The sequence below is a fragment of the Mustela putorius genome, unplaced genomic scaffold, assembly GCF_011764305.1.
Source record: "Mustela putorius furo isolate JIRA1106 unplaced genomic scaffold, ASM1176430v1.1 tig00003853_pilon_pilon_pilon, whole genome shotgun sequence".
Taxonomy (NCBI): domain Eukaryota; kingdom Metazoa; phylum Chordata; class Mammalia; order Carnivora; family Mustelidae; genus Mustela; species Mustela putorius.
Window position 1 is genome coordinate 19878458 of NW_025422005.1, and position 12926 is coordinate 19891383.

The following is a 12926-nucleotide window of genomic DNA, read 5'->3' on the forward strand; positions in this document are numbered from 1 at the left end:
TATGTTTTACATTAAATCTATGATCCATTATGAGTTAATTTTTGTGAAAGATATAAAGTCTAGATTTCCCCTCCTTCTTTTTAGTATGTGAATGTCCAAGTTATTCCAGCACCATTTTTTGAGAGGAATACATTTTCTCCATTAAATAGTCTTTGCTTCTTTGTCAACAAACAGTTGACTACACTTGTGTGGGTCTTTTTCGGGGTTCTCTATTCTGTTTTGTTAATGTATTTGTTTATGCTTTTGCCAGTACCATGCTGTCTTGATTGTTATAGCTTTAAAATAAGTCTTGAAGTTGGGCAGTGTTAGTCCTCCAATTCACTGGTGTTTTAAAATTCGAGTGCCACAAATTCAATGTGTTCTACATACATACTGCTAATTTCTATTTATAACTCTTGTCAAGTAGATGGTGGCATATGGCGTACTCTATTTACAGAACATAAAGAAGCTAAATAACCTGCTTGTCCAACAGGTAGGAGAGTCTTGGCTTTCCAGTGCTTTGGTGCACTAACCTGTCCCGGGGAAAGGAAACTTGGTCCATCATCTGCAAGGTTAACTCTTCCCTATGTACATTAAAACACTGGAATTTTATTTGATCTGTTTTTTTCTGAGTTTGATGATCAGAAGTTATCCCCCTGACTTTGATTCATCCTAGGAACCCTGGGACTGTCGGGGAGTCTAACCGTATAGAATTGGGTGTGATCCCCGCACTCTGAATTATGCCCCAAACTATCATCTTGAAAGTTTCTATAGCAGATATTCCTGGTGTGGCTAGCCTAATATCTATTTATTAATCTCATTTCCTTGGCCTCCTCTTGCAATAGAGAGGCTGGAAATGCTAAATAATTGTTTTCCAGACTTTTCCAAACCTATCTTTTAGGTAGTTATAAGACAGTCTGGCAACTAAGATACAACCCCCTGTTGGGGACTTCTAAAAAGTTTTTGCTTTCTTAATAAAAGGCAGCTGGTGATGCCTGCCCCCTCCCTCTGATTCTTCTTGCCTTTACCATAGATATGATGCTTGGTGCTGCAGTAGCCATTTTATTACTAGAGTGAGAAACCAAAACTAAAGATCCTGGAGCAGAAAAAATAGAAATGAATTACGTTAAACAGCTGAACTAATTACAGCAATTACCTGCCTCAAGCCCTCTTGTTAATGTGAGAACTCTCACCCCCACGTCTTAAAGCCACTGCTGGCCAGGTTATACATTACCTGTAACTGAAAACAGTCTCCACTTGCTAACCCTTCTAGTGGGGCTATCCTGTCGTCGATATTTTTGGAATGCTTCTTTTAGAAATGTCATAGGGTTCCTTGACATATTCTTTTGAATGTCCTCACTAGTGTCAATCTTTGCCCCCCCTTTTTGGAGTGTATCAGAAGGAAATGGATGTATTTTGTTTAGGAAAGAAAAGACTCACTGGGGACGTGAGAACTGTATTCATTAGCTGAAGCTTTTTTAGTAGGAAAAGAGATTATTATGACCGCCACTCTTGCTACCCCTCACCAAATTGGCCTAGGCCTTTAGAGTTTACACAAACACCACCATTTAATATACAAAATCTATGTTGTTACAGAGAACAGAGTTGAGACAAATAAGAACTTTATTATTAAGGGCTTTCCCATGATCAGTGTAGTTCAAACACAAAAATGTTGCCCCGTGAGACAGAGAACGTGCCTTCCTGGGAAGGGCTGATCAGAGAACTGAGGGTGCCTAGCAGGGGAACCCTTTAGAGCCCGCTCAACTTTAACATTCAGTTTGGGGAGTGAGATTGGCTAATTCTTTCTTAGCCTAGCGGAGTAGAGTTTTGGAGAAAGAACAGACCAGTTAGGTAAATGAGAGTAGGAGTATGGTTCCCCTCAAGTGAAGGGAAGAACTTGAACAATGCCTCAGTGTCTTTAAGATGAGTTTGGATACTCTGGATGGACCAGTTGGACCGGAGTGGACAGATGGGGACTTTGGCAATTTGTGTACTGTTTTAGGCCACCATTTTCTCCTCAGTAAATGAAGGGACCAACTGAAACCAGCAAGTCTCAACCTTTTCTTATAGTGACCCAGATTGTATGCCAAATGTTTGCAACTCTAAGTCCTAAAGAAAATACATGGAGGTAATACCTGGTTTTTTTTTTTTTAAACAATGAGATTCTTGTATAATAATAATTACCAGTGTACAGATATAGACCTTTAACTTTTTTCTTTTTAATAGACCTTCAACTTTTAGACAAGGCTGGTGCCTGTGTTGAAATGGATTTCTTTGCCCCTTACTTAATCTTTAAAATTTTTTCTATTTTAAACCTTCAGAAAAGTACAGATAATAATATAATCCCAAGATAAAATTTTAATATTTGAATATTTTGCTATATTTACTTCTAATCTCTTAAGATATAAAATATTACAAATACAGCTAAAACCTCATCCCTCAGCTCTTCTTTCTTCCTTTTTCTCAGTGGCAACTATTCTCTCAAAATTGCTGTGTGTCTTTCCCATGTCAATTTTTGTACTTTTATTGCATGCATCTATAATATGTGGCATTTTTTGTGTTAAATTTTACACAAATATCATACTGAATGCATCATCTTTCAACTTCCTTTTTTCCATTCATCATTATGAGGCTGGCTGAGGACAAAGCAAAAGCTGGCACCTTGCACCCCCCCCCCTTCATCCGCTCCCCTCCATAGGTGTAGCATTCCTCAGGCACCCCTGACTGCCATAAAATGATAAATAGTTAACTTGCTGAGATCACAATCCTGCAAGACAGGAGTCTCCCTTGGTTTGCAAATGTCCTTGAGATTACAACAAAGAAGTTACCTTATCAATAGCCCAATTTCCAAAGACACAGAACTCAGTTCCTCAAGCCCTAATGTCACCCTCCCCTCCATAAAAAAACCGAAGGAGGTGGAAGTAGAAGGAAAAGTAAATAAAGTTAAATTTCTTCTAAACCTAAATCTCATTAACAAGGATGCTTGATAGCAGGAATGTAACATTCCACCAGACTTCCAATTGTCTTTACTTGATAGTAACCAGGCCTTCAATATCCTGATAGTATTCTTTGCCCCAATAGCCCTTCTGGACACCCCTTTGTCCTCACCTACCCAACTCCTGTGTATATAACCAGCCACTCCTCACAACCCGGGGCAGCAGCTCTTCCTGCCCATGGGTCCTGTCCCCGTGCTTTAATAAACCACCATTTTGCACCAACGACGTCTTAAGAATTCTTTCTTTAGTCGTCAGCTCCGAACCTCCTCACCCCACCGAACCTGACTTAGGTTCTGGGACTTCATCAATTATGTTTTAAACATGTATCTATCTTGATAGCACATAAATAATTTAATTGGCTGTGTAATACTTCACTGTATGAACAAATGATAATTCATCCATCCTTTCCCCTACAGAAGGACAGTTAGGTTGTTTTGACCTTTTTTTTTTTTTTGCTATTATAAAAAGGCTGGAAGTCGTGTTCCTTGCCCATGTCTTCCTGTACACACGTGCAACAGTTCCTTTAAAATATTAGAAGTAAAACTTCTGGGTTATAGAACAAGGGCATCTTCAATTTTAGGTTGCTGATGCCTCCTTTTGTCCAGGAGTCCAATCCAGGGATGAAAACGGTTGTTATCAGTGACTAGCTCTGCAGAGCTGATCAGCTGGGGGATTATCTAGTGCATTTAGGAGAGGAAAAGGAGCTACCTTAATTGTCACAAGTCTTATTATTCAAATAATAATTGGTCTTCTTCCAAAAGCCAAACAATAGAATATTAAATATGGACCCAATAAAACGATTGCTTCCACAGTATTCTGGACAAATGATTATACATCCTATTCTTGAATACTATCAAAAACAGAGTTTACAACTTCCCAAAGAAGCTCAGTTCTAGAAGTAGGAAATTTTTCTCTTAAATTATTTAAAATTATCTAAAAACATTTCTGGCTGGGAGGGGTGCCCGATTCTGAACTTAATTAAGTCTCCTGTGAGCCTGTTTTTTCTACGTAAAAATGCGAGTAAGAATAATACCTAATTCAATCAAATGGGTTATGGGAATCAAATGAATTAGTGTGTGTGAATGTGTGTATACATAGATAAATGTATGCACATATACATATGCAAATGTATATACATGTATACATATGAAATATACTCATGTAGCATATACGCGTATATTTAGAAAAGAAAGAGTGCATGGGAGGGCAAGTGAGCTCCTGGTAGAAAATAATTATTTGTATTTTATATTATTTTTAAAGAAACTGAGCCACCCAGGCGTCCCAAGAATTATTTCTTGATCATTGGCTCCAGACCTCACTCCACTGAACCTCGCCTATATTCCAAAACCATACACTATCACCCATTCCTTACCAACAAAAGTTCATTCTGTCAACCATTTTTTACTATCTACTGTGCTAGGAGCCACAGGTACAACATCACCCACACTTCTCTGTTGGTATTTCTTTCTTTCTTTTATTTTTTTTAAGATTTTATTTATTTATTTGACAGAGAGAGATCATGAGTAAGCAGAGAGGCAGGCAGAGAGAGAGGAGGAAGCAGGCTCCCCGCTGAGCAGAGAGCCCGACGAGGGACTCGATTCCAGGACCCTGAGATCATGACCTGAGCTGAAGGCAGAGGCTTAACCCACTGAGCCACCCAGGCGCCCTCTGTTGGTATTTCTAAGAGCCCCTGTGACATTGCCGGCATAGAGCAAAGGTTTAAAACAGGAATTCTGGATTCAAATAATCTGGGTTTGAATCCCAACTGTACCACACTTCCTAGCTATGCAATTTGTGAGGACTGTTTAATTCCCTGATAAGAATTTCTCTCTCATGGTAAATACTCCACATATATTAGTTATTTTTCATTTTAATTGAGCCAGTGACCCCTAACCAGGCTTTCAGCCTGAGCCTGGGGAGCTATGGATAATTTCAGTTTTCTTCTAGTCCCAAAATTTATGATATTTTATATTCAGTGGAACATCTGTGGGGGAGACATCAGGAAGAATGACCCACATTTATAGGAGAAAAGCATTTCACAAAGCTGAATTCACAAGTAGGTTCTAACTCCTCCAAATGGGAAGAAATCACCCTTTGGGAGCTCACAGACTAATTTATATACTTGATGTGAGCAGAAGTAGGAAAAAAGCAACTCATGGAGTGATAAACATGGAACAAACACTGTGGATGGTAAATATACATAGCCCTTCCTGAGAGTAGGTGCTGCCTGGTTCTCACTGGAGGGAGAGGTCGTGTTCCAAGGTTCAGACTCTGGAGTAAGGCTGATTTAGGTTCAAATCCCAGTTTGGTTCCAGGCTCTGTGACCCTGGGCAAGTTGCTTTTAATCTCTTTGTGCTTCAGCTTTCTTTTCTTTTCTGCAAAACACCGTAAGAGTAGGAGTATCTAAGAAATTATACTCAATACAGTGGGGACATGGTAAATACTAAATAAGAGAGAATTACTGTTATCTGACAAATGGCACCCACCCAATGGGTGAGTGCCAAGTTTCCATTCTCAGAAAATGATGACAATTTTTCCTTTTTCTGACCTGAGGCGCCTCATGGGTGGGGCCTGGTCTCTGCTTTCAGAAGTTACACCTGATGCCTCCCTTGTCACCTTGAGCACTTCCTTAGGACAGTGCCTCTTCTAGCAGACGTGGCACTCCACTAGGCTGGAACTGCCTCTTCCTTAGAGGGGGGAACAGTAGTGCCTCCACCAGTTAGTCTCAGAAGGACCTCATCTCTGTCTCTTTTGGTCAGCCTGAGGGTTTCCGTAGTGTGTGGTTGGCTCCCCTCCAAGCCACTCGGTTGTAGGACTGATTACGTTTTATCCTCTTTCTTCAGGCCCAGGAGCAAGAGTGAGGAATGTGCCACTCAGCAGCCCCCCAGGGCAGGAAAGAGTAAGAGGAAGCTGGGCTCTGGGGGATCGGGGGCATTGGGGCCCCAGCCTGAAAAGTCTCCCAGTTCACGGGCTCTGAGGAAGTCTTGGTGAGGCTCTCAGGAGACTGTGTCGGGCTCTGAGGGGCAATGGGTGAGTGTTAGGGGTGTCCCAGAAGCAACGTGAGGGACCATTTTCCCTGGATGTGGGGTGGGAGGTGCGTCAGGGTAACTAATGGCAACTGGGCGGGATGAGCCCACTGGGCAGGAGCTCTTCGACGGGGAAAAACTACGATTCCCAGGATGCCCTGGGGCTTAGCCCGGCTTTCCCGCCTGCCCACTGGCTGCGGGTCTGGCGAGCGCAGGAGTGGATTGGTCGCGGCGGTGCGGGGCTCCCCCACTAGCAGGTTAGTAGGCACCGCCGGCAGCAGACGTTGACCGGGCGCGCGGGGCGGGGGAGGGGCCCGGCTAGCCATTCTGGAAACCGCCGGACGCTCTCTCCGTAGCGTAGCCGCCGGCTGTGAGGCGCGGGGCGGAGGCGGAGACTGCGTGGCGCAGGCGCGGTGCTGGGCTTCTCCTGGGTCCCCAGACAGCTGGAGGAGATAAACAGAGGAGGAGGAGGGAGGGGAGTGCGTGTGTGAGAGCGCGCGAGGGAGTGTGAGTGTGTGTGAGCGCGGGTGTGAGGCGGTGCGCAGGGGCGGGCGGAGGCGCTGTCCGGCCCCGGCCAGGCGCCGGGCGGGGAGCATGGGAAGGGGCTAGAGCTGCCCGGGCCCCCCAGCCCCCTCCCCGGGATCCGCGCCCCCCCCTCCCGGGAGAGGGGCCGGGCCCCACGGACGGACATGGGCTCCTGAAGTTGCGCCGCCGCTGGTCCTGGGAAGAGGCCTGACAGGTACTGGTAGCCACCGCCCCCTGCCCTTGCCGGGCGCCGAAGCGAGAACCGGCTCCCGCAGTCCCGGCACACGGGCCACCCGCTCTGGGCCGGCCGCAGCCTTGCCGGCCCGGGGGCCCTGAGGCCGCCAGCCTCGGGGCTCCGGGGTGTCCCGAGAGGGGGCAGGCCTCGCAGGGGCGAAGGGCAGAGTGGGCCGGGGGCGGGGTGGGGATGGAGGGCCGGCCGGGACGTGGGTGGTGGGGGAGGCTTTGGGAGTCCAGGGGGCTTTGCCAAGGGAGAGGTGGAAGTCATTCCATCACGGGACTTTTTTTGCGGAGTTTTTGTTTGACATCTGATCTGGCGCCGGTCTCAGGAAGAAGGGGGCAGGTGGAAATGCCGGGAGGGCTACGTTGACCTGACCTGCTCTCTTAGTTTCCTGCTCTCCTGCTCTCGCTCTGTCTCGCTTGCTCTCGCGCTCTGTCTCTGTCTCTCTCTCTCCCGCTCTCTTTCTCTGTGAGTGAGTGAGTGTGTGTGTGTGTGTGTGTGTGTCCGTCTGTCCGTGGCCAGGCTTCTTGCAGCCGCAGATGCCTTCAGTGGCCCATCCTGGCACTAAGCAAAACTCCTAAGGTGTTTCCACCAGGCGACTGTAACGCCCTTACAGAGGGCCTTTACTTGGGAATGGGCTATTCAGTAACCCACTTAAAAGGGAAATAGGAAGTGTAGAATAGGAGAGAAACTGTGAACCATCAGGTACCAAGTCTTGTCACTGAAAGCTGCAGTGGGACGCCCCCACTCCTTGCCAGCCAGATTGACTTTGCTTAGTGACCTCTGCCTTTCCTCTGTAGGTGTACCACCAGGGACTCTAGAAAAGAGGTATCAGGACTTATGACTAAAGTCTGACTGCCTAATTTGACTATTTTCCTCAAAGTCCTTTTCTTCTGTGACTTTTTTTTTTTTTTTTTTTTTTAGAACTTCCTGAGGTAGTGGTAGAGAAACTTTAAAGTTTTCTTCTTAAGTTTATGAGTTTAGAAACCTGACAGGGTGTCTGTAACTTCCCCATTCTTCCCAAGGATGAGGTAGATGATCAGGGTAAAGTGGCAGTTAAGTGTTCCCTTTTAACAAAGCCTGAAACAGTTTTCAGAAGAAACTATTCAGAGGACACCTCCAGACTCAAAGACGTTATGAAATCTCTGCCTAGGGCACAGGTATGTCCAGTGATCTGAACGAAGCCTTTCTGTACCTTACAGCCCCTCCTGAGTGGCTAGAGTCTTCTTGAAGTGAAAGAACTATTTATGGCTGTTTTTGGATTGAAGAATCTTGTCTGCTGAGTATAATAACTGGATCCTCTAGCGTAGACCAGGGAGTAACTAGAAAGGCTCGATTGGGCTGACAATGTTGAGACTTAGTGGATTTCCAGTGCAGGTTGTTGTATTTCATTGGCAGACGGAGAAACATTTTCTGCCATAGTTTGTGATCCTGCTGCTTTAATACTGGGGTATTTTGACCTATTTGGGGACACTTATGTTCAAGCCACCTGTCAATTTGTAGAAGCAGTCTACAATTTTGGGTCAATTCTGAAGAATAACAGAACAATAATCCGTATTTCTGCCTAAGACTCCTTCTCTTGGAGTTACTGAAAGGAAGAGAATATGTGTAGTGATTATGGTGATGGTATTAACATTGGCGATTTGCCACTTGGGGATTTTTAGAGTTGTCATGCAGCTGACAAATTTTCTAGCTGGAAGGAAGTCAGTAGTGACTCATGGGACATCAAATTAGGGTTTTTTCACACACCTAGACTTCGGGACCTGGAAGGATACAACTGAAGATTTTAAAGCCCTCTGCTAAACATCTTTGGACTTTGAGGGGCCAGCTGCTGCAAAGACCCAGAACTATGACTTCAACAATTTTTAAATTATTTTCTCATTATTTTCTTCACTCCTTTTTGAATTAGGGAGTGTGGCCCACATGTGCAGTCCTGGTTCTTAAAGAGGGAATCATAAACAACATGTAATATGGTGATACTTAGCTTTTTTGGGGGTCTCTGATTGAATGGTCCTGATTCCTTTCTTCTTTTATCCTTACCTTTCTGGATTCCACTGCATCTTTGGGCCACCATTGCAGAGGTACGTAACTCCTTGGCTACAAAAACACAGGCCCTGGTATTTTCCATCAGAAACCAATTCCTTGGTGTTACATTTAATTGTGTCTAGCTTTGAGAGATATTTACTAATTAGAATACATTCTAAGAAGTAACTGAAATATATTGAGCGCCTGGTATATGTTGGGATGTGTGCTAGTTAGTGTTTTACTTTATCTAATTTAGCCCTCATAACTGCCTGTGAGGCAAAGATCATTTTCCCTATTATACATATGAAGATACAGGTACAGAGAGGTTAAATAACTTTCTTAAGGTCACACAGCAAATATAGGAAATGTTTAGAATTCCAACCAGGGCCTGTCTCCTTTGAGGCTCTGATGCTTGAAGATCTGAAAGGACCAATGCTAACAGCTTGGGAGAACACAAAACCTGCCTTCAAGTATTTGAAGAACTGTTATGTAGAAAGAGAACTGGACTTTCTCTGTGTGATTCTGGAAAGCAGCACTAGGATCAAGGGATAGAAATTCCAAAAGAGGAGACGTTGGCTTGGTAGGAGAAAATTTGGCTTTCTAAAAGCAAAATCGACCACCCTGTGAGGGAATGAGTTACTTGTCATTGTAGGTATTCAAGCAGAGGCTTTTCCACTTCTTATAAAGGATTTGGTAGAGGAGTTCATACTTATGTAGGTAACTAGACTAATTGGTTATTCAGTATTTTAAACCCTGTTATTACATGGAAATGTCAAACTCCTGCCATATTGATCTGTAAAAGAACTAACTCGTATTTCATACTTACTGTGTGCCAGGCACTTGTTAGATACTTTTTCTACGATATTTCATTTAATCCTTAGGTCCCTATGAAGGAACTATCATTATCCCCACTTTATCAGTTTATTTGTCAGGGAGAAAGCACAAGCAGGGAGGGCAGTAGGCAGGGGGAGCAGTAGCCTCCCCACGGAGCAAGGAACCCGATGCAGGACTCGATCCCAGGACTTTATAGACTCATGACCTGAGCTAAAGGCAGGTACTTAACCAACTGAACCACCCAGGCGTCCCTCATTACCCCCACTTTACAAATGAGGAAACTGAGGTTCCAGAAAGTTAAAAAAAAAAAAAAACTAACCTGTTAGGTGACACAGCTAGAAGTAGGACTGATATTTGAACCTTTGTACTTTCTTAGCTGTGTAACGTAGGGTAAATCATGTGTCCTCTCTGAGCTTTAGTTTCCTCATATGTGAAATGAGATTTGTGACAGTACCTTCCTTGTAGTGGTTTTATGAGTACTAACTGTTGTTAATATACACTTTTTGCTAGACCTCACTGATTGCCCTTGAGAGCCTGGGTTTGTGGTAAAAGGGTACCATTTTGTTTCTTTAGGGTGACACCCTGAGAATTCTGGGGTTTGCTCTGTGTACTATTTGTAATAGCTGCTGACTCCTTGAAGGGCTTTGTGGCATTAGTGACTAATACCTTAAAAACTTGAGTTTTGAGTAAGAGGAAGGTTCAGCCAGTAGGTTGGAGTATAGGAGGCAGTGTCAGAGGTCTTGTGGAAAAAAATTCCTCACCCTACTATAGAGTCAGATTCAGGGATCACTGTTTGCATTTTTATATTTAATGTCTTATTTTAAAATGAACAAGGTCACAATTGCCAGAGCTGTGATAGAGCTGGATGCCAAGAATAATAACCCTTAATCCTTCCTGTAGCCATCTGGGGAGGTATTAACCCCATTTTCTTGGGGAATGGGGCAGAGCAGGATCAGACGTTACCCAGGTAGCTATCCAGGGGCTCTCAGGACGTTGGCAGAATTTTATCCTTGTTCATAACCCCCCGATTCTATTTTCAGAAAGCACAAGACTGTGCTTTCCCATATACCTTTAGAGAGCCTTTCTTAGAATGGGAGTCAGGCATTTCTGGTCTTGGAGTTTCAACTTGAGCCCTCAGTTGAGCCCTGAATATTTGGGTACCGGTGGCCTGCCTGATTTCCTTCTTGAGTCAGACATCTGGATGTAACACAACTGCAGCTGAGTTGGAAAGGAAGCATTTCCACACTGATTGGCTTAGTTTTCCTTAACTTCTCTGCTAGAAAGAAAGTTACAGGGTGAAACTTCAAAGACTTCCCTATGAGAGGTACGTTGAATCATGCCAAAATTTGGAAAGATGCAAGTTAAAGGAAAAATCCAAGACTTCAGATGCTCATATATACAGTAAGAGAGGACAGCATTTTCAAAGTATGCTCCCTTTGTCTACCTGTTCCCTTTCACTACCTTAAGGTAATTGTGGCCCTAGGAAAAAGCAGATAAATTAGCTGTAATCACTGAAAAGCATTGTTCTAAAAACATCAAGAAAAAAATTTCACAAAGCACGAATGTAGAGAAGCCATAGAGGTGAGTTTTCATCCAGAGTTTCCCACAAAGTGAAACATTTCTTAAGATAGACTTCACAGAGAAAGCTTTAGCCAACCCCATAAGGAGTCGTTTGAGCCAGGAGCCTCGAAGATGGCAAAGAACTTTTCCAAAGGTGCTTTGTTGATGGGCCTATCCTGCCAACCAAACCTTTCCCAGATGCTCTCCTTGTGCCAGCTTAGTCCATGACCCTGAAATACACCAGGAACTTTTTATGTTTTGACACTGGCAGAGTCAAGGTGATTTTGATTCCTTAGCTTAACCCTAAGGAATGCTGAGAGCTTCTTTGAGGTAACTGCTTGCACATGATCTGATTAAAAGTAGTAACTATTTTTTAGTTGTCAGTGACCTGGGTCTTAGAATTAAACTATCTAGTTTGATTCTCCATTTAAAAACTATAACTTTAGGCAAACTAACTTCTCTCCACCTCAGAGCTTTCATCTGAAATGTGGGGATAATAATAGTACCTGCCTCATAGGTTTACGAGCAATCTGTCAGAACACTAAGAAATGCTTTGAGAGCTTGTTTGGAGGTTCTAGCAGGGGAGCGCAGCTAATCGTATACCCTTGACGGAAGAATGGTCCTCTCCTCTGTCGGGTAAAGTCATCCCCTTCCACCGAGCGGGCAGCTTCGGGAGGGACACACATGGAGTGGTGAGGGAGGAAGGGGACACCCGCCTAGCCAGCCAGATCAGCCAAATCAACCCTGGCGATCAACGGGGTGACAGATGTTGCAGCCAGATCGCCCTCACATCCTTAAGAAATGCTTTGAAGGGGGCACCTGGGTGGCTCAGTGGGTTAATCCTCTGCCTTCAGCTCAGGTCATGATCCCAGGGTCCTGGAATAGAGCCCAACATCAGGCTCTCTGCTCAGCAGGAAGCCTGCTTCCGTCTCACTCTCTGCCTGCCTCTCTGCCTACTTGTGACCTCTCTTTTTGTCAAATAAATAAATAAAATCTTTAAAAAAGAAAGAAAGAAATGCTTTGAAGGGGCACCTGGGTGGCTCAGTTGGTTAGGCAGCTTCCTTCAGCTCGGGTCATGATTCCGGGGTCCTGGGATTAAGCCCCACATCGGGCTTCCTGATGAGCAGAGATCCTGCTTCTCTCTTCACCTTCTGCCTGCCACTCTGCTTACTTGTGCTCTCTATCTCTCTGTCAAATAAATAAATAAAATCTTTAAAAAAAAAAAGTGGTTCATTAAAAAAAGAAAGAAAGAAATGCTTTGAATGTTCCCTAAATATTTTTACCAGGCTTGGTATCAGGTATTTTACGTGTATAGCTCTTCACTCTCTGAAAGTAGGCATTATCGTCCTTGTTTTGCAGATTAGGAAGCTGAGGTTTAGAAATGCGGCCACACAGAAAATAGGTGCCAGAACTAGGATTTGAACCTTAGGTCTGTTGGACTCCAGTGCCCAACTCTTTATTTTATTATGCTACTTGCAATGACCTTTATCCTTTGGAAGTGTATTTCTCTTCTATAGGATTGCTCCAATAGGTAGACCACTGCAAATAGAGTGAAATGAAACTTGCATACATCTTTTGCATAATTCAGAATGTTGAAAGGGGGCCAGTGGTCACTCTGGTTGGGGGCATCTCTCCACAGTGAGAGGCTGCATGTTCAGAGGAAAAAGAATACAGATGACTGGGGTTCCATCTCCACTCTACTGCTCCTAGGAGTGTGTTCTTAGAATCATGGGGTAGAGGCAT

General features: G+C 44.1%; 1 protein-coding gene across 3 annotated transcripts in view; it reads left to right on the forward strand.

Annotated features, from left to right (window-relative positions):
• The first annotated feature begins 6337 nt into the window (after positions 1-6337).
• WDTC1 (WD and tetratricopeptide repeats 1) overlaps positions 6338-12926 on the forward strand; it is a 71995-nt gene continuing 65406 nt past the window's right edge. For 2 of the 3 annotated variants that reach the window (XM_013047179.2, XM_004741076.3), the window contains exon 1: positions 6338-6740. The gene's annotated coding sequence lies outside the window, so the exon portion shown is untranslated. The remainder of the gene's footprint in view (positions 6741-12926) is intronic. The other variant, XM_004741075.3, reaches the window with a different exon arrangement.